The sequence below is a fragment of the Cricetulus griseus genome, chromosome 5 (assembly GCF_003668045.3).
Source record: "Cricetulus griseus strain 17A/GY chromosome 5, alternate assembly CriGri-PICRH-1.0, whole genome shotgun sequence".
Classification (NCBI taxonomy): Eukaryota; Metazoa; Chordata; class Mammalia; order Rodentia; family Cricetidae; genus Cricetulus; species Cricetulus griseus.
This window is the reverse complement of record NC_048598.1, coordinates 651954-673469: the sequence shown is the minus strand read 5'-3', so window position 1 is coordinate 673469 and position 21516 is coordinate 651954. Positions and strand designations below refer to the sequence as shown.

The window sequence follows — 21516 nt, the reverse complement described above, 5'->3', positions numbered from 1 at the left end:
TACAAAAAATAAGCCCAGAAGATCTCCAACAATGTCAAGCAGCAAGCAAACATAAACACACAGGTAAAGACACACACACACACACACACACACACACACACACAGAGAGAGAGAGAGAGAGAGAGAGAGAGAGAGAGCACCTGTATCAATGTCCTGTTCTCTCTAGGGCTCCCTATAGCATGTCTGGCTTTTTCCCTGTGAAGCAGAGCAAAAAAATCTGTTGAGGCACAAGGATTTGAAGGAACCCATGAGCATGAATATGAGTGGCCTAAAAAGAGGCTGGAAGGCTATTACTTCAGAGTCCTATACTAATGCCAATCATATACCAGACATAGTGGCACATGCCTTTAATTCCAGCAGTCAGGAAGCAGAGGCAGGCTGATCTCTGTGAGTTCAAGGCCAGCCTGGCCTACATAGTGAATTCCAGGACAGCCAGGGCTACATAGTGAAACCCTATCTCAAAACAAAACAAACACGGTGGAATGAGCCCCCAAATCAGGGATCAATCATCTATGTCAGATAATTTTATGTCAACTTGACACAAACTAAAATCATTTGGGAGGAAAGAACCTCAATTAAGAAAATGCCTCCATAAGACCAGGCTGTGGGCAAGCCTATAGGGTATTTTCTTGGTGTATTGAAGATATTGATGATGGAGGGAGCAGTCCATTGTGGGTGGTGCCATCCCTGGGCTTGTGGTTGTAGGTTTTGTAAGACAGCAGGCTGAGTAAGCCATGGGAAGCAAGCCAGTAAGTGGCACCCCTCCATGGCCTTTGCATCAGCCCCTGCTTCCAGGTTCCTGCCCTTTCTTGAGTTCCTGTCCTGACTTCTTCCAATGGTGAATAGCAATGTAGATATATAAGCCAAATAAACCCTTCCTCAACTTGCTTTTTGGCCATGGTATTTCATCATAGCAATAGTAACCCTAACTAAGACACCATCATAGGACCCTTGCTTTAAACACCACAGTGAAGACAGCAGTCCTTTTAGTAAATGACAGCCTGGACAATGGCAGCTTATTATACACATGACTGTGCTGATTGTTAATATTGGCTGTCAAGCCTAATTATTACATTTAAAGAAGTGAGCTTCTGTTTGACTCTATAGCTCCTCCGAAGCTCACAGGTGGCTCATGGGCCCTGAGAGAGGAAGGTATAAAAAGTGTCAAGTAATGTGTCACACTTTTGAATCAGAGCCCTCGTCAGTCCACAGAGAATGGAACTGTATTTAAATAACAATGAGGGGTAGGAACCCACCTGAAAGAGACCCAGCAGCAAAGGAATCCAAGATATCTATGATGTCTTGCCTTAGCCTCTAGGTAAGCAAATGCCTGTCTAAGAGGCTCTAGATGAATGATTCCAGAATCCACCTCAGACAAGAACAGAGATCCTAGCATTTACCATCCCAGGCCCTCAGCACCAGAAACAAACCTTCTCCACAGAGAAACCACGTGGGCTGGTAAGTTGTTTCAAGGATTGATTGCCAACTTTCATTGCAGAAGAGAAACATAAAGCCTAGTCCCTGCCTTTAAGTAACTTGTAGTCCAGTGAAGATGCTGAGAAAAAGGAAGTGCCAAGGTTGAAGACATTGGCCCCTGGAAAGTGGAGTCAGGGAAGTAGAGTGGGAACGCCTTCTTAGGGGCTGGCTACAGCTTCCCCTACTGGAATTGTGCTTGATTTGAACTTAAAACATCTTGGTCCTGGGCTCCTCGATACTATTACTGGGCACGATAAGCAAACTACTTAACCTTCCCAAGCACCCTTACTTCTTTTGCCTCTTTTTAAAAGTAGCAGATATCACGATTCAATATTGATTATGTCACTTCTCTCTGCACTAGACTTACAAGAGAAAGGATCCAGGTTTAAATTCTTTTATTATTGTTGTCACTATTTTGAGACAGTAGTTTCACTATGTAGCCTTAGCTGGCCTGAAATTAGCCATATAAACTAGGCTGGCCTAACTTTGTGTGCCTCTCGAGTACTGGGATTACAGTCCCGCACTACCACATTCATCCAGTTTCAAATTGGATGAACAAAAAGCCCAGGTTGGAAAGGTAAATCCTTAGAGAGCAGGCTTGAGAAGGTCCCGCAGTGCTTCCTGCACTGGACAGCTGTGGGTAGAGGGAGACACCTTCCAGACTGCAAGAGTAACATGAGCAGCAGTTGAGGTGACAGAAGACCTTAGCTTTTTTACAGAGACAGAGGGTTGGGGGAGGGGCTATGAGAAATGCAACAGGTACTGAGAGTAGACCAGAATTATGAGAAGCATTCAAAGATGGCCTTCGTTTCTCTGATATTATGGTTACACGGTGTTATTTTATTTGAGGGAAGAATAAAGAAAGAATGCTTGCTGCTCACCCAAACATCAGGGCATTCTGTCCCTCTGTGACTGTGCTTCATGAAAATGCTTCCCTGCAAGAAAAAAGAGAAAGAATGATTAAGGAGAAAAAAATAACTAGAGCCACATTCATTTTAGCTCCTCTGAAAGCACAGCAGGAGGAAGTGGCTGTGTTTGCCAAACTCCAGAAAAAGACACAATTGACAGGAGGCGGGGAAGGGAGGGTGAGGCAGCAGAGGGCATGAAGAGGAGGAGGGGTCCCTCTTGTTTTATTCTCCCCAGAAGATACAGTAAATAATGAAGAGGTGTGGCTAATGGAGGGGAGTAATTTCTTTTCAGGGAGGCCCTTTAAGGGAGGAAAATGGAACTAAACCATTATTCTTGTTCTCTCATTCAACTCCCTGTTTACATGGGAGCTCCCTGGAGGTGATGCTCCTCTCTACTATTAAAAGTCCTGGGAGATCATCATTTCAAAATAGTGGCCTGAAGTTCTGACACTGTAGTGATTAACACGAAATAATCATTATTAGCCTCGCCTACAACTGCACGAGGGCCACCAGGCTGCCCGGCTTTTCTGGAGCCAGAAAAAAAAACTCAGTTGGGCCACTAGGTGGCGTGATGTCAGGGAGCCCACTGAGGTTCTCTGCATCTTCTCTGGTCCAGGGTGTGCACCATCCTCTCAAGATCCAGGGCTGGACCTCAGTCATCCCAGGACTCATGCCACAAGGCTAAAACAGGAATTCCAAAGAGAGGGCCGGGCTGCTCAGAAGGGGTGTGGGATGAGGAGAGAAAGTGTATGTTACTGGATGGCCCTTCAAACATAGACCAGTATTGTCAGCAGAATGGATCGAAGGAGCTGCTGCCTCCTATGACTCAGGAAGATTCATAGCGATGGTGCCTGGTGCAGGAGTGTTTATCAAAGGCAGGAGGCGAGAGGAATCACACGACTAGAGAGGATTCTGAAACAAGACCCTATTTTTCAGCTCTGCCCTTGCTTAGAGAGCAAAGGAAGACCTTCTGAGTATTTGGCATACTTTCTCTGTTCCCCATGAAGAGGCTAAGGTCATGGCCAAGTAGGAGCATGGAGTCACAGTCCTAGATTTTGGGACAGTGTCAGGAGGAAAGAGACTTGTGCAAGGTCACACAGACGATGGTAAAGTTAAGAACCACATCCTAGCCTCCTAGCTCTCAATCTAGAGTCGCTAAACTTTTTTTCTTTCCCAGTTCACTCTTTTCCTTGCAACTTGTGTTGATTTTTGAGTCAATAAACAGAGCTACTACAACAAGGGGAGCAAAAGGAGGAAAGCCATATGGGGAAGAATGGAAATAGAATTGCCTTTCCTGATCTTTCTTACCACCTCTCTAGCACTCAGAATCTCCTACAAGAGACCATTTCACAGAAGGACTAGTCCTGAGCTGGATATTTAACTGGTAAAGAGGGGAGGCTTAAGTCTGAACTTTTCTAGGTACCCACAAAACCTGAGAATGTGGCAACAAGTAACATATCAATTAACTATTTTATACTGGCAGTGATGATGGGCTTGCTTCTCTCTTGCCAAGAACTTGGACCACTTCTGGTTTTTTTTTTTTTTTTTTTTTTTTTTTTCAATCTCTAGTAATTCACACCGTGTCCTAAATTTACAGCCTGAAGCCAGACTCTGTGCTTTGCAGCTGGGTGTCAGGGTATTGATTTATTTAAGCAGGGTATTTATTTATTTTCTCATGAGGTAAGGGACTTTGCTCTCTGCCAGCTTTCCCGGACCAGCACCCCCACACACCACCAGGCCCTGCTCGGCCCCCACCTGTCTGGCGGGCTAGCTGTCAGACTCCTCCACAGCTGTAGCTCTGCACTGCCTCACAGCAGACTGGAAACAGGTTCCTGGAGCAGAGTGGAGCCATTCCAACAGGCCCGCTGTCACTCTGCTCACACTCAGGGCTCGGTCCCAGGGAGGGCCTAGCACTGTCAGCCAGGAAGGAGGAGCTGGGAGCTAAGAGAGGGGGAGTTGAATGGTCTGTCCCAGAAGAGCTTGCAGTCAGAGCAGAGGAAATTCTTCTATCATTACTGTCTTTCTTTCTCCCCTAATTAGGAGGAGTGAGAGCTCAGTTCTTCTGGGGTTTGTAGGGCAAGGATGTAATCAAGGTGAAGTCAGGCCTAGCGTTTTGCTCACTGGGCTCCCTGGGGAGTCCCACAAAGACAAGCTAGCATACTCACTCAAAGGGGTGAGGGTGCCACACATTGCACCCCAATTATCCCATTATTTTGAAAGGCTATGAATGTGGTCTTGTGTGGTACAAAGGTGACATAAACTACTGGAGATCTGCATGTGTTTGCAACTTCTTTGCCAGAGACAAACAACTCTCCTTGTTAAACACTCACACCCTGTAAGATCTGGGTGAATTGACCTCATTAGTATGATTGTTTATAATAATCACCATAACAATTATGTTCTCCATTGTGAGAAAGATGACGGTCCTCACCCCCAGTAGAAAAGCAGCTCCGAAGCTTTGTTGGACCTAGGATGAATCTGCTAGAGCCCTCCTGTGGCAGGGCTCTGGATTTCTGCTAGCTGAGGGTTAAGAAGAGCCCAGGACTTCCCACTTCCTGAACCAACTCCTTCCTCTGCATCACAATTTCTTATCTAACTGTGGGCAAAGTACTAAAAAAATGGATCTCAGACACCTGGTTCCACATATAGCCACCCCCAAGCTACTTACTAACCATGGGGGTATCGGTTAATATTTTTCTTTTTTGAGACAAGGTGTCACATTAGCCCAGGCTGGCCTCAGACTCACTATGTAAATAAGATTAACCTTGATTTTTCTGGTCTTCCTGTCTCTACTTCTGAATTGCTAGAATTATAGGTGTATACCACTATGCTGGTTTATGCAGTACCGGGGCTTGGAAGCAAGGCTTCATGTGTGCTAAGTAGGCACTCTGAGAAACTAAACTATTACTTTTGGCTGCCTGCTGTCTGTTCTGCATTTGTGGTAACACTCAGCCCTAGGATTAGAGTATAAGACTCTAAGCAATAGAACGGTACAGGGTGGAATATGCAGTACCATGTTGTACTGTGACAATGACAACTGAGAGGATGATATCCTTTTAAATGAAGAAGCTTGAACAAAATGACCACTTCTTGTAGGATCTGAGTTTCCTGTCTCAAATTTCCTGCTTCATTGGCTTTGTCCTTCTAGCTTTCCCCTGCTCCAGAGGTTCCTGGGGAGGGGGCGGGGCTGCCCATGAGAGCCATGGATCACAGTTCCTACTGACTGCTGAGAACAGCTGCTGTCTCACATGAGCTAGGCACCCAAGAACAGTGATCCCATAATATCCCAGCTGTTTAAGGAGCTGAGCAGGGAAGAACCCCAAAGGTGCAACTCAGTAAGTGTCAATCATGAGGGTCAGGCCTCTGTCTCCTATGCAATCAAAGCATGTTTGCCTAGGGGCAGGGTCTGTACTGACTGGCCACAAGGGCTGTGCCAGGATAGACACACTTCTTGATTCCATAAGGGAAGATGACTAGTGGGAATCACTTTGCTTGGTTACATTTCACCAGGAAGAACACTAGAGAGAGAGGAAACTAAGGTGTCAGGGGTGGAATAAGAACACAGTGCAGGCAAGCATATGCCGAGGGACATTTTGGTGAGTCAAGCTATTTTCCACAGAAAACCAAGCAAGGCAATGAAGTACATTGTAACAGATGGGGCAAAGTTTACCTCTAGAATTCCAGATTTTAAGACACCACCACACATTCATGTAACACTTCCCAGTGTGAGAAATCCATTCACAGTCAGCATCTTGGTTATTTCTCCTCAATTCTTGAAAGACACACAGGGAAGGTATATTTCTTATAAATGAGGAAATGAAACAGGAACCAAGAGAGCTATCCTGGGAATATCTAACTGAATGAATAGAGTTTGTTTAAGGGGAAATCTTTCCAGAAAACAAAAACCGGAGCACAGGATCCTTTTTAGACTCTGTACCAGACACACAGCAGCTAAGTCCTAAGTCTTAGCCCTCACCTTCTATGGTCAAAGACCATCCTACATTCTGCAGCCTCTGACCCAGCAGGCAGTCCCAGGGTCCTGCTGGGAGGTTCTAACCGAAGTTGCCCAGGTTTACAGAGAATGCTCTGCTTTCAGAGTTGCACTTAGATGAATGGGGGAAAGGGAGGGAAGGAGGTCGGGAAAGAGGATGAAACATACAGGGACATGTGCTCTGCTCATGGAAGCTTTAGGGGAAAAAAGGAGAGAGAAAGCCCTCTGTGTTTGATTTGGAGCTTCAACAAGCTTGCTACTGTTTCAAGTGCACAGGAAAGTGAGATTTGCAAAGGGAGGAGAGGGGGAGGGGGCAGGGTGAAGTCTTTATGAATGATGCTGAGAATCCAGAGCAGGTGCCCAGCTCCTGTGTTGCCCCTGGCCCTGGGCCCCATTGCCTACGCAGAGGCCTTCCACTGGAGTGGCCCAGAAGCTTCTCACTTCCATTCATGGGACTTGGCCTCGCAGATGGATGCCTTTGTTGCTAATAGTGCGTGGAGGTGGGGGGTGGGGGGTGGGAATGGAGGCTGCTACTTCTGCTATGGCTGCCTGACAGTGTCTGCAAAATGGAAGTAAAGGGCAGCTTCCTGCCATGAAAAGCCCACCCACAGGGGTACCCTATAGTATACTGCTGGCTTGGAATCTGAGCAAGAGAAAAATGACACCCATCTCAGGGCAGAGATAGGCAAAATGGGAAGTACCATGTTAGGTTCTGTTCAGGGAGACAGAAGCAAGACTGAAGACGATTGATGTGCTGCCCAAAGATGGCCACCAACACCATCAGGCAACAGCCAACTCACCTTCTCCAAGGTCCACACACCGTTCCTAATCCTAGTCCCCATCTGACTCTAGGACCCTTGATATATGCACACACACGCTCCAGGCAGCAATACCATGCTAAACATTGATACTCACCACCCCCATCTTGCAAAGGAGCAGACTTAATGTAGAAAGCCTGCCAAAGTGTGGCTGGCTTCCAGTACCAAAAATACCTCTTGTGATCTAAGGGGCTACCAAACTGGCATCTATTTGTGGGGATGAAGCTGCAGCTATGACAGAGAGAACTCCCTTGGGGATGGGCTAGCTGCCCATTTTGGGACCACTCTCCCCTAGCATACAGGCTTGCTTGCTAGTGCTTTTCATAGAAATGTTGGTCCCTCCCTGGAACACAGTTTCCTGTTCTCTCTTACTTCTCTCATCACCTTGTCTATGTCAGTCATGTGGTGACAGGGAAAGAGGCCTGGGAAGAGGAACAGCAACGTAGCCACACATGACTGTGACAGGATAATGCTTCAGGATCCCTGTGTGGAGCAGCTGGGTAAGAACTCCTTGGAGCTTGCAACAACTTCCAAAGTTGAGAATATCCTTTATTTGATGGGTATTTATTAATATTTGCCAGACATTTGACTAAAACTGCATTGGGCCATATCTGTCCCTCTTGGCAGAAATAAGGGAACTGGCCAGTTCCCCAAGGTCTATGATTTGACACAGCCTGGGCAGGATGACAAGGAGACACTGGAAGGCCAGATAGATACAAGAAAATGAATCCTCAGAAAATCCAGCAAAGCATAGGGGTATGGAGTCTGTTGCTTATTGATGAACCAAAAAAAAAAGGGATGCTACTCAGCCACCGGAAGGAAGACTCCCATGTGCTCAGAGCACTTTATGTCAAATGAAGCCAGGCACAGAAAGGCTCATGCAAAGGCCTCATAGAAGCAGAAAGTCCTAAGGTGGTCGCCAGAACCTTGGAGGGTGACAGAGGATTTGGCTAGCCAAGGCATAGATACAGCTGGATGGGAGAGCTAATCTCCAGAGTCTATAGCATGGTATGGCTACTACCGGTCACAATAATTTATTATGTGTTGCAAAGTAAATAATAACTGTTTGAGTTGACAATATGCTAATTACTTCAATCTGATTATGACACGTTACATATCATGAAATGTCACATGGCACCACATAAATATGTACCGTTGTTATGTATCAACTAAAATTGTAAATTTTCTGATTTACAATTTTAGTTATGTACAATATACAGTTCTATGGAAAGAAGAAATGTATAAAGTTGCTTTTTTTTTCTCCAGGTTTTCAAGACAGGGTTTCTCTGTGTAACAGCCCTTGCTGTCCTTGAACTTACATTTTAGATCAGGCTGTCCTGGAACTCACAGAGATCTGCCTGCTTCTGCTTCTGCTTCTGCACATAAGGGTATGTGCCATTACTGCTGGGCAATAAAGTTGTTTTTAATAATAAATACTTTGTGGCCAAATGGATGATGGTCAAGATAGGCCCTCTAAAGACTTGAGGCTGTGGACATTACTGTCCCCTGTAAAAATCAGGAACCTACACTGATTACCTTAATTATTTTTTATTGAAAACTTTTTTCATACAAAACATATCCTGATCATGGTTTCCCCTTCGCTGATTCCTATTAGATCCCTCCCAAATCCCCACCCACCCAACTTTATATGTCCCCTCTCTTTAAAAAACAAAAAAAATAACAAAACCCAGAATTCAAAAAAAGCACACACATGCAAATACATACAACAAACAAAACACATTAAAACTTAAAATAGAAGCCATAATATACAAGCAATAGACCAGTAAGACAGAAAACAAAACAAAACAAAACAAAAAACAGTTTGTTTTGTGTTGGCCATCTACTGCTGGACACGGGCGAGCCTTGTGGTTAATATACTGTGAGACTCCATTGGAGAAATCTAATTTTTCTTTTGCAGGTGGATTCAATTGGAGACAGCTTCTTAAGGTTAGGGATGGGAGCTCGTATCTACTTTCCCCTCTCCATATTAGGACCCCCTCTAGCTTGAACCTATGCAGGCTACCACAGTCTCTGTGAGCTATTATGTGCTCAGATCCTCTTGTGTCTGGAAGACACTGTTTCTTTGGTGTCATCCATTCCCTTTGGCTCTTACAATCTACCTTCACTTCTGTACCCTGAGGCCTGAGGACTGTGTTCCAAGATTTCTCACTCTCTGCACACTGTCTAGTTGTAGCTCTCGGTGTTAGTTCTCATCCTACTGCAAAAGGCAGTTTACTCCTGATGGATGAAGGAGCCACTCATCTATAGATGGAACAGAATGTCATTAGGAGGAATTTCATTTTTAATTTTTTATTACTTATTTAACTTTATGTGCATTGGTTGTGAGGGTAGCAGATCATCTGGAGCTGGAGTTACAGACAGCTGGGAGTTGAACCTGGGTCATTGGAAGAGCAGCCAGTGCTCTTAACCCCTGAGCATCTTTCCATCCCAGGAGTAACTTTACTGCAATTTTCTTGAGCAGAACAATAGTATTTGGTTTTCACTTAGACCCACAGCCTGTCTTGTCTCAGGTTCTTGGCCACCAGAGCAGTGTCAGGCATGGGCTCTATTAATTCTTAAAGTGTAACTATATGCTTAACTAATGTTGTTTAACAGTTTGATACCAGATAAAAGGCATTCCCTCCTGCAGGAAGCTCCTTATGCAGGAAGGTAAACAAATCAAAATAGCTTCAGGAAGTCCCTGAAAGTGACCGTAGTAAGGTCACTACCTCCTGCCAGAGTAAGCAATAAAAGTTGAGAGCCTGGCTCAGATAAAGGAAAGCTGAGGTGCAGAAGATTCTGAGGCCAAACCAACTGCCTGGAAGAAGCAAAAACCAGCTGAGTTGCCTGGAAGAGGTTTCGATAGGTCAGAGTCACTTGGAAAGAACACTCTCTAACCTGTTGAGCTGCCTGCAGGCAGTGCAGTATGCTCCAGGCTTCCCAGTTTTGGTGAGCTGTCACCAGTGTTGGAGTAGACCTTGGTTATGCAGCTGTCTTTGAGTAATTTTTGCTCCTGTAGGTAACCCCTCTCCCATTTTCTTGTAAGCAACCCCGATAAAACTCCATGGTTCACCAAGTCAGACTTCGATGGTTTCATACTTTGGTCTGTCATGGGATCCCTGCCTAGGGGAGTAGACACGTGAGTTGCATCTCCTCTGTCACACGGCAACTACTAAGACCCACATCAACAAACTTCCCATTTTAAGGACACTTTAATTCTTCAAACACCATCACATCTGGTTTTAACCTTCCAGCTCCATCTTAGAGATGGGAAGCAGGCTTAGGGAAGACAAAGGCACTTCATCCAAGTGCCTCCTAGATCTGGCTTCTGCCTCAATTTCAGATGCTGCTCAGTAGCATTTCGGGAGTAGGGTGGCATCCCGTCACCCAGCCTGCAGTGTGATCTGTCTGCAGGTGTTCCTTCTCCCACCCTCTCCCTTTCTGCCTCTTTATTCATGACTGGCTGGGCAAGCATGGGGAGTAGAGAAGAGGATGGGCATGTGTGGAGGGGTCACTTTCATTTAATGTGCCCCATTCTTCTTTAAGTGTTTATTTCTGGATCACGGGGGGTGGGGACTTATATCTGAAATTATTTAAATTGTATTGTAATCATCTCAAGATGAAATTAAATACCCCCCTGAACATGCCGTTGCTTATTGCTTGGTTTAGAATTAAAGGGCCCTGATATTCAACCAAGAGCCTTACCAGTCAGTTACCTCAGCCCTATGAAGGATGATCAGACTGATGCCCCCCTCATTAAAAACAGGCCAAAAGTGGCCGGGCGTTGGTGGCGCATGCCTTTAATCCCAGCACTCAGGAGTCATAGGCAGGCGAATCTCTGAGTTCAAGACCAGCCTGGTCTACAAGAGCTAGTTCCAGGACAGTCTCAAAAGCCACAGAGAAACCTTGTCTCGAAAAACAAAACAAAACACAACCATGCCAAAAGTGTTCTAGATTCTGTGAGCACCTTTAATCTTCCTTAACAAATTGTGCCTTAAAGCTAGTTTACTTAGAAATAAGAGGATAACACAATTGTTTGGGAAGGGAGAAAAAGACCCACTTATATACAGACTTAAACAGTAATACAGGAAGAATGAATGACTGAATCACCTGGGGTATTAACAAAAATAAATGCTACATAAATTCAAAGGACAAGATAGATGTGCATCATGGAATTCAGATTCTTTGTGCCTCCAATGGACAAAGTCAGCAACAGCCAGTGGTACTTACTGGACACAAGTTTAAACCAATTAATTAATTGAAGAGCTTTTAAATGAGGTAACCAGATTTTTAAAGAATAATTAATTGAACCAGGCATCGCATAGTGGCACATACCTTTGATCTCAGCACCTGAGAGGCAGAGGCAAGCAGATCTCTATGAGTTCGAGGCCACCTTGGTCCACATAGCGAGTTCCAGGACAGCCAGAGATATATAGTGAAACCCTATCTCAAAAAATACCAAAAAAAAAAAAAAAAAGCTAAATGAGGCCTACATTCCATAATCCAGTGTCTCTGAGATGGCTGGTGAGAGTTAATTTCCTTTCTCTTTCTTTTTTTAAGGCCCTGTTACTGGGATTTTCAGCCAACAAAACATTTGGTTTCAGAAGCAATGATCCCACGTCCCCATTTTTGTTTTTAAACCACTGAAAAGTGTGGCCACGAGAGGGCAGTAGGGGACGTTTGTCAAATACTTGGACGTGTTGAGTAAACTCTGTGTGCTCAATCTCCAGCAGGGAGCTGGAAGACCATGAGATATTGTGGGGTCTAGCTTGCACAGGCCCTCACAGAAAAGTAGTGACCACCGCTGTAGATACACTGACTACCAGACAAGGAATCAAGACCGTGAGGGTGCCGAAGCACCCCAGGATTGAAAATCCTTTTTCTGGTGTTATTAAAGTTGTCTTAACCTCTTAGCCATCAACCTCTGCTTCCAGTACCAGTTGGGCTCCTGGGTATGGATAAGGCAAACGATCCAGCTCCCCTGGTCTGAACAGCACCTATCCGACTCAGGCCCTTCATTCAGGGTTTCCAATGGAGCAGGAAACCGGAGACGCAAAGCCAGGCTCTTCTTCGCATTGTAAAAATGATAATTATCAACAACTTCAAACCTCTTTTGACAGCTCGCTGGCTTTCTGGAATTTGTGAGGAAAAATTCGCTCCTCCGAAATCCGAGAACCCCATCAGCAAGACAGGTAGGTCCCTCCGAACTCATCCCTAGCTCACAGGTGAAGAGGGAGGTGGGTAGGCTGTGCTCGGTGACAGGTGATGCCACGCCAGGGGATGGCTTACCCTCGTCACTCTGAACCCCTCCCGAGGCCGAGCCAGCCCACTCACCAGGCCCGGACCTGAGTCCCCAGACCCTGGTAGCACCTTTCTGGCCCCTTGGCTACTGTCGGTGTCCGAGGAGCGAAGCGAACGCCCACAGCACGGTAGCCCAGCCGGGTTCTTAGGTGGACAGGCTGGGGGATTCGGTCTGCGCGGGCGGGGCGCGTGGGCGGGGAGGGGGTTAACACGGCCTCTATGATAATGAGCTGCGCGGTAATATAGGAGGCCGGCTGAGGGCGCCGCCACCGGAGCCGAGCCTAGCCGCGCCGCGCGCAGCACTGTCCGCGCAGAGCTGAGCGGGGGCGGCGGGCGCAGCTGCCGGGATCCTTCAGCAGAGGACTAGCGATCAGATCCGGTGGACTCGTGAGCCGCGGAGCAGCGGGGAGCGTACGGGCCCGGTCGCAGACAGAACTGGCAGCCGTTCCCGGAGGAAATGAGGCCGAGAAGGCCGGGAGCAGAAGGGAAGGAAGCGCGGGATCGCTGATGTCAGAGCAGCCCGGAAAGTCGCGCCGGGGAAACCTGAAGACAGCCGGCTTTGCGCCTCCCCGGAGGGACCCTGCCGGACCCCACGCCCCTTCGCGTCCGGGTCCCTGTACGCAGGCGACCGGGGCGAAGACGCGCGGACCTGATCGAGGGCCACACCAGGAATACAGGCAGGCGGCCGGCGCGGGCCGTGGATTTTAATGATCTTGGGTTCCATGTGGACCTGGCTGTCCGTCTGACTCGGGTCAGGCAGGGACGGGGCGCGCGCTGCCTTGGGCAGCGGCCAGCCAAGTCGGACGGACAGAGACGCAAGGACAGACAGACACCGCCGAGCTGGGTAAGCGGAGCCCCTTCGCCCTCTCCCTGAGCGCGCGCCCGAGACGGCTTCTCCGGCGCAGCCTCTCCAGGTCCCCTTGGGGTCCCGGCCCCGGCCACAGCTCGGCTGTGGCGGCGTGACTCCACGCGTGATCCGCCACTTTGGTAGCTGCGGTCTCTTGCTCGGGCTTCCGGGCCATCGACTCCGGAGGCTCGGGTGGTTCCGGCGCTCCGTGGCGCGCTTGCAACGCGCACCTGCCGGCGGTCTGCAGCTCTGGGGAGCGCCGGGGTGACGGGCTTGTCCCAGGGTTGGAGCCCAGAGAGGGCCTCTTACCATTAGCGAGGTAGCTTAGGGCGACTGTGGCTGGAGGCCGGTTGGGGGCGTTCACCTGGCGCTGTAGTCCCGGGTGGCCGTTGGCCTTTCCAGTGTTTCAGTGGACAGGGAATTGAGAAGGAGAAGGCATCATTTGCGCGGGTTCCGGGAAGCCCTGGGAGCGGTTTGGAAGCACTGTGGTTCAATGTTCCTGCCCCCATTCCCCATGGCATAGTGCCCAGCTGGGGCCCGGCCCCCTAGGTTTGAAGTGGGAGTTTGTCCAGAGTCCAAGAGGCTCTTTAAAGCTCATTTTCCTCCGTGTACTCTTTTTTTTTTTTTGCCCCACCCCACGAAGTGATAGGGTCTTAGAAAATCCCTGCGTCTTCCACTCGCAGGTCGTCTTCTTAAATGTTCACCTTTATCTAAATGGTTAAGAAGAGTCATTCTAGGGACCTCAAAAATGTCCACCTGTTTAACGTGACCCTTGCCCTGGGAGGAGCTACCTCTTCAAACATCTCAAGTAGAGGCAAGAGGGCGAGGAATCTGGGAGAAACTTGGGATACCAGGTCAATCACCACAGTCTGGAAAGGAGAGCTCATAGTTGTTGAGGGCAAGAGTGTTCAGTTCTGTAGAGAACCAAGACTAGATAACATAGCTCCCTAACCACCCACATGCACAACAGATAGCAGTGGTGGATGGGTTTGGGGAGTAGGGCTACCAGATATCTCTGGAGATTAGACATTCTGAGACACATCTATCCTTGCAGTAGACCAGGTCTATACAGTTGGCTACATGGGCTGGACCACAGGCAGGACTGGGCTGGCCACTTTCAACAGAGCTGGGGTCTCATGTTCAGCTCTCTGCAATTCCATACAAATAGCAGGCCTGTCATACCAAGCCTCTTTCCAAATCTTGAAACTTCACTCTTCCCTCTGGGCCGGCTCTGAATGTTAGGGCCTTTGGTGAGCACCAGTATCCCCAGAAGAGATTAGCCCTGGCTGGAGGAATTCAGCTGTTCCTAATTGAAATGCACAACTTTTTGTGCCATCACCCCAGAAAGCTCCCAGAGTTTTTAGCAGCCCTCTATCCTCTGACCTCCAGGCAGGAAGATAGAAGAATTCATTAACTTCTCTTCTCCTCACAGAGCCTAGTTTGAAGTAATTACCTGTGATCTCTGCTGGGGGGCCTAGAGGTGGAAAATTGAGAGAGGGCAGGAAGCCAAGGAAGCAGAGTGGAATCTGTCCTGCACCCCAGGAGGTTGTCTTCCCGTCTGTCTTCTACCTGTCATCATCTCCCTTAGTGCTAGGCCCCCACCCATCATGCCACAGCTTGCCTCTGCTGCCACTAGCTAGTCTTACCAAAAAGAACCTATCTCCTCTTTCTCACTGTTAATCCTGTCCAGAAACCTGTTGATAAAGGGGGGAGGGGGGACTATGAAAACTGATTGCCCTCTCCGTTCCCTTACTGTCCTTGGAAAACTTCATTGGGATAGCAAATAGTCTTGAAAAGCAGCAAAAAGGACATGGCTTTTGACCCACATACAGGGGAGACTCTGCTAAACAGCTTCGAGCCCTGAAGTGACAAAGTCTTAGATGGTTTCCTCTACCCAGGTCTGACAACCTGTCAAGGAAGTCTCAGCTGCACCTTTCCATTGCCAGGGCATAGGGACAAGGAACCCTCACAGACTGGATCCAAGCAGGGTTGAAGAGATGCTGACCTTTTTGCCTAAGTCTAAAGGAAGAGCAGACTGTGGTATCAAAAGACAATTGCTCAAGGCCATGCCATCCCAAGACTGCTGGTCCCTCTCAGAGCAGCTCTGAACGTTGTCTCTCCCGGTCTCCAGACTGCCAATGAAGGATTGCCCTCTAGCATTCTTGACCAAGAGAAGTTGCAGATGTGGTAGATGCTTAAGTTCAGCATCTGTTTTACAGGAGTTCTGTATCCAAAATAAGGTTAAGAAGCCCCAAAGAGCAGTCTCTGCTAGGCCCCTCTCCCAGGCCTATTACAAATACTCCTGATTATTCAGCTAATCTTTATTTCATGGGCATGTTACAAGGAGACTCAGGAGCAGGAGGGGAAGTCAGTGACATGCTTTAGATACACAGGACAGCAGCTGGCAGGAGCTTTAAGCTTGCCAGCGCAGGCAATCCCGAAATATTTGTGGTTCTGGAGTCATCACTGTTTGCGGAGCTTTATGGTTTCTGTTCCACCTTGCCTTCCATGATTGCCTCTGAAAGATCCAGGATTTGGTGTGGGGGAGGCAATTCCTGTTCCCAGGCCACTCTCCCCAGCTGTCTTCCTGCATTGCTACACAGCTGTCTCTGCACAGAGAGACTAGGGTACAATATACTTCTGTCCATCATGGCAAATGGAGAAGCAAGGAGCACAGAGCCAACCCCCACCCCCCAATCCCATGCAGATCATAAAGAGACGGGAGCATTGTGTTACAGTCTGTTAGCTAGTATAATCCTGGACTGCCCACAGGGAAGCAAGAGAAGCAGGCTTTGAGGTGCTAGATGCAGTTTTTACAGCTCATATGTATAGCACCCCAAAACCACCCCTTCCCCACATGGCTACCCCTCCCCCAAGGCTGTCTGTTATCAATTCATTCTATGTGAGTGTTCTGTTTCTTCCCATCACATATGCTCAGTTCAAACAATGATGAATGGAACTGATTCCCTTATGGGAAACAGTTTTTTCACATAGTTACAAAGATTTCATGCCTGATTAGAGTAAATGAGGGGTGGGTGTGCCATCCCCTGCTTTTTTTTTTTTTTTTTTTTTTTTGTCATTTCTAAAGGTGAACCCCCATGGAGACAAAAAGAAAGGCAGTTCCTCCCGGGGTCAAATAGCTGGTCCCAAGGCTCCTGTGGGGGATGGCTTATCTGAAGGGGCTACCCTCTACTCAGCCCCCAGACTCTTCTGGGCTCTACTCCCTGGCATCTGGGCACATGGAACCTCTATGCAACTTCACACTGCACACTGCTCAATCTTGAGTTGGAGAGCAGAAATAGAGTCGAGAGTATTCTTTGTTGGAGTTCAAGGTCCCTTCAGAGTTTGAGTATAAGGTGAGAGAAGGAAGGGAGGGTGATAAGAATAGAGCTTACAATTGAGCTATTCCAGAAAGTTCCCTGCTCTAGCAGTTGGTTAACCATTAACCTGACTTGGTCTGGCCTCATCCCTCATCTGGTTAGCAGGATACCTCTAGGAAACCCTGAGAACCAGCAGGTGTTCTCCAGCGGTCTTCTCTTCTCCCAGCAGAGTGGTTGGTGCTACCACTCCCCTCTGTCTTCCTATAGCCCCTGGCATAATACCTGACCCGCTCACTCATGCTTTCCCTCTTCAAGCACCCCCGTTCTTTATCTGACCCTTTGTCCGGGCTTTGAAAGCTGTTCACATGGCAGGGTGCAGTCAGAGACAGAAGGAAGGGCCGGGAGAACTGATAAAGAGGACTGGATTCACACAGGACTCCAGCCAATGTGAATACAGATAGCTTTGGAAGTATAGATCAACCCATTAGACCAGAGTTTGCATGGAAATGGGGTAGCAGGGAATAGATCAGGGAAATTTGGACACAGCCTCTCGTTCTTCCTACCGAAAGCCTGGTTCACTATAGATTCTGAATGCCTCCAACCTGTGGTCCTGTTTTTGGTTTCTGAGGTTAGGCCACTTGATGGGAGGTCTTTCCAAAGCACTTAGTCCATCAGAGCTGCCTTGCTGAAGTCCAGAGAAAAGCAGCAGGAGGATGGAACATGCAGCTCAAGACACAAGCATGAAGGTTCACGTGTGGTGACAATAGTCTCAGATAAACAGAGACACGAGACAGAGGGAAGATAAAGATAGAGACTGATGTGGGAGAGCCAAGAGCCTCAGCTGAGAGCCAGCAACTGAGCCTCTGCCACAGGCTTCAGTCGGCTCAGAGCCTGAGACTCTGGGCTCCAGGAAGGCCAAGTAGCAGGTTATCTCCACTAGAGGGAACCCTTGAGAGCCATACTTACCTGGAACACTGACTTTTGTGCCTTTTTTGGGGGGGGGAGGGGGGCTATATTAGAAACTCCCAGCCATCACTACCCTGAGACCACAACTGGAATGGCAGAGGGCAGAACTGGCATTTTTCACCTCTGTTTGGCACAGAGGGGTAGGTTCAAGGGAGAGGAAAAGCCAAGGAGTAAGGGTGGGCTTCTTTAAGCAGTGTTTACCAGGCTTGATGGGGAAGTTAGCCTCATAGGAGGTGTGTGTGTGTGTGTGTGTGTGTGTGTGTGTGTGTGTGTGTGTGTGTGTAGGTGTAATTATGAGAGAACAGACCTACAGGACTTGTCTGGGTGTAGGGGGCTGACAGAGGCTTGACCCACACAGTTCATGTCTGGGTGGCCAGGGGAAGGGGGTATATGCTCAAATCAGTAGGCAATCCAGTCCTGGCTGCCTCACCAAGAGATTTTCTTCCTTCCTTCCTTTCTTTCTTTCTTTCTTTCTTTCTTTCTTTCTTTCTTTCTTTATCAGCAAGTAAAGTTTTGGCCCATCCCCAAGTCCCTGTCACAGGCCTTCTCTTTTTCTCACTTCCTAATGTGGATTTCCAGCTAGTCTCAGCAGTGGCAACACTGCTCTGGATGAGACGTTTTCAAAAAGACCTTTCAGGAACTAAACACATGTCAACGTTGTATCACTGACTTAATCTTTGTCTTCATACTCTCCCTGGGAGTCTGTCTCTGAATTCTAATTCCCTCTTTCATTTCAGCAGAGGACAATATGGAGAGAGAACAAGCACAGAGCGCAGAGGCTTCTCTCATCCAGAGATAATAACTGTCCAACAGGGGACGGAAAAATATTGAAGTTTGGGGATGGGCAGGGAACCAGAGGTCAGTGTCTCTCCAGATCTGATGCTCTTCCCTGATATTTAATCTCAGCTTCCCTCTGGCTCAAACTTACCTAGGGTCAAGAGTATAGGGGAGGAGGGAGGACAGAGGAAAGAAAGAAACAAAATAAGATTAATGTGTTGTGTTATAAACATTTAATCCTGCTTTTCCTTGCCTGAAATTACTTTCAGGATGAGAGAAAAGGCAGTAAGTTCAACTTGTCTTTCAGAACAGAGGTGGGGAGGGGCCCTGGGGCACAGATTGAATATATATGGTAGATGACCGTCTCCCCTCTATCACACACACACACACACACACGGGGACACACACACGGGGACACACACACACACGCACACACACACGGGGACACACACACACACGCGCACACACACACACACACACACGGGGACACACACACACACACACACACACACACACGGGGACACACACACACACACACACACACACACACACACGCACACGGGGACACACACACACACACACACACACACACACAACACACACACACGAGAAAGAAAGAGAACCCTACACCCCTCAGAGGCTCTATGAGCATTGAGCATTGTGCCTTCTGAAAGACCTACTTCTGCCCTTCTCCACCTTCCATGAAGACTCAGACTCAGAGACTTTCTGTTTTGTGTTTAGACAGCCTACCTTGCAGCTTTTGTTTCTCCTTTGGGTGTTAAGAGAATATTACGTGAGTCATTGAGCTACTGTTTCTGCCCCTTATGGTGAACCACACAGACAGTGAAAGCAGGAATCGGAATCCATTTAGGTTTAAATAGATAGAGATCGATCACTTGTGTACTGCCAAGAATGTGGTAACTCACAGCCCAAGGATAGAAGAGCAAAGGCTTCTGCCTTCAAACAACCACAACCACAGCATCTGGAACTGTGGAAGAGAACTGCACAAGCCACACCCCAGGCACCAGTCAGAGACAGCAGGGTGGGGTTAGCCACCACTAGGGGTTCCAAGGAAGGGAAGCAAGGGTGTCACTCAGAGCTTGTACCCTGTGTCATTCACTACATGATAGATTTCAGGGAGAAACTGGATGGTGCCTGAAATTTCAGGGATCTGTTAAGAGGAGCCATCTGACTACTTCTTAGTGTCATCGATACCCTTTACCTCTCTCCCATGGGTTTCTTTTGGGGGGGATTCGAAAAAGGGTTTCTCTATGGCTTTGGAGGCTGTCCTGGAACTAGCTCTTGTAGACCAGGCTGCTCTCGAACTCACAGAGATCCGCCTGACTCTACCTCCCGAGTGCTAGGATTAAAGGCGTGCACCCCCACCACCTGGCTTCTCCCATGGTTTTTAGGCTAGCAGCACCAACATTGTGTCCTATTAATAGGTTCCTACAGTACTGTTTCCCAGAGCAAAGTTTTCCTGGGGTATTCCTCCCCAATATTCTAGAGCTGGAGGTGTGGATACTAGTATGGTTCACCTGGAAATGTCACTGTTCATCCCTATTTCAATCTGAGTGTCTAGAATCCCATCTAAAATGAAGATCTGGAGGGACCAGAGGAGGAGGGAGATTAAAAGGAGGCAGATGTCAGCTCTCTTGAGAACTCTCATCCCATCATGGGGAATAGATCTCTTCCAGAACCTTAGGTAAGAGGACTTTGCACTAGGGTGCACCAGACTAGGAACAGCAGGCATGGACTTCAAGAGACCTGAGAAGCCCTTGCAGTTATGCCTTGGAGCATCTCTGTGGGTATAAGGATGGGTATCTTGAAGGAGGCCCTACTAATTGTGAAGAACCTCTAAGTTCAGGCCTTGCAGCTGGTACCTTGGCCTCTTAGTGTCAACCCAATATAGCTACTCTTCTGTAGAGTGAGGACTTGTGTGAGGCTCACTCAGAGTAAAGAAGAACATTCTAAGAACATCTTGGACTGCTTGGAGAGACACCAGGACAACTTTTTTTTTAAGATTTATTATGTTTACAGTGAATGTCTGCCTACACACCAGAAGACAACACCAGATATCAACTATAGATGGCTGTGAGCCACCATGTGGTTGCTGGGAATTGAAATCAGAACCTCTGGAAGAGCAGTCAGTCCTCTTAATCTCTGAGCCATCTCTGCAGCCCAGGACAACTTTTCTGTAAGCATACTGGGCACCAGACCTCTCTAAGCAGGAGCCGGGGTAGGAAAGGAGTAGGTTCATGATGGGTAGGTAGAGGGCCCTGCCTGCCTGTGGAGACAAAGGACCAGCCTTCTGGCAAAGTAGCAAGGGGATGTTACAGCTTTGAAGTTGTTTCCTGCTTCTGAAAGTGAAAGGCCTCCACTGAGCTGGGTAAATATTACACTGCCCTCTGACCTCCCACCTTCCCTGACTATCCCCCATCTCGACTTGTCCCTCCTCACTTTTTGTCCCAAGGAACAAAAATACCTGAAGGAAAAGAACCTAGTCTCCGAACTCCTTGGAAGACCAGTTCTCAGTAGAATCCAGATCCCTTCTCCATCTGTAGACAGGAGACCCATCTGAGCCAGCAGGGCCCCACTCAGAGTCCCTGCTTCGAGTCTAAGTGCTGGTGTTTCTGAGTGGGTCCATAGGCCTAGGATAGGAGGGCTAACCCTCAGCCTCAACCTGCCTGGAGCTCCCCAACTTGTCCTTTCACTGTCAGTGACAGAAACCTACAGCACCAGCTCTTCTGTAAGGCAACACCCCCAGTTTTGTCCAGAAGAATGAAGTTCTTATCTGAGTGACCCAGGGTAGCAATCCCTCCAGGTTTCCAACTCAAGCTCTTATAGAATAATATAAACCACATGTGTAGCTGGAAAGTCACCAGGAAGACTCACTTAGAGGGTGTGAAGCCTACTAAGAGCCAGACAGATGGCAGAGAAGAGTGTGGTGTCACATACAGCTTCTGCCACATAAGAACAAAGGAAGAACAAAGGACTTCCCTTCACACTCCTTGCACCCTTCCTGAGGGCTTCTCACCTGTTGACCTCCTCTGTAACTCCATTTGTTCCTTGGTAGCAGGAGGGAAATGAGAGTGTGCCTGACATCCCTCCC

General features: G+C 47.9%; 1 protein-coding gene across 6 annotated transcripts in view; it reads left to right on the top strand.

Annotated features, from left to right (window-relative positions):
• Nucleotides 1–11959: 11959 nt before the first annotated feature.
• Plxna2 (plexin A2) overlaps nt 11960–21516 on the top strand; it is a 196642-nt gene continuing 187085 nt past the window's right edge. For 5 of the 6 annotated variants that reach the window (XM_027416565.2, XM_027416567.2, XM_027416568.2 and 2 more), the window contains exon 1: nt 13207–13338. The gene's annotated coding sequence lies outside the window, so the exon portion shown is untranslated. Of the gene's footprint in view, nt 12386–13206; nt 13339–21516 lie in introns of those variants that run through there. The other variant, XM_027416566.2, reaches the window with a different exon arrangement.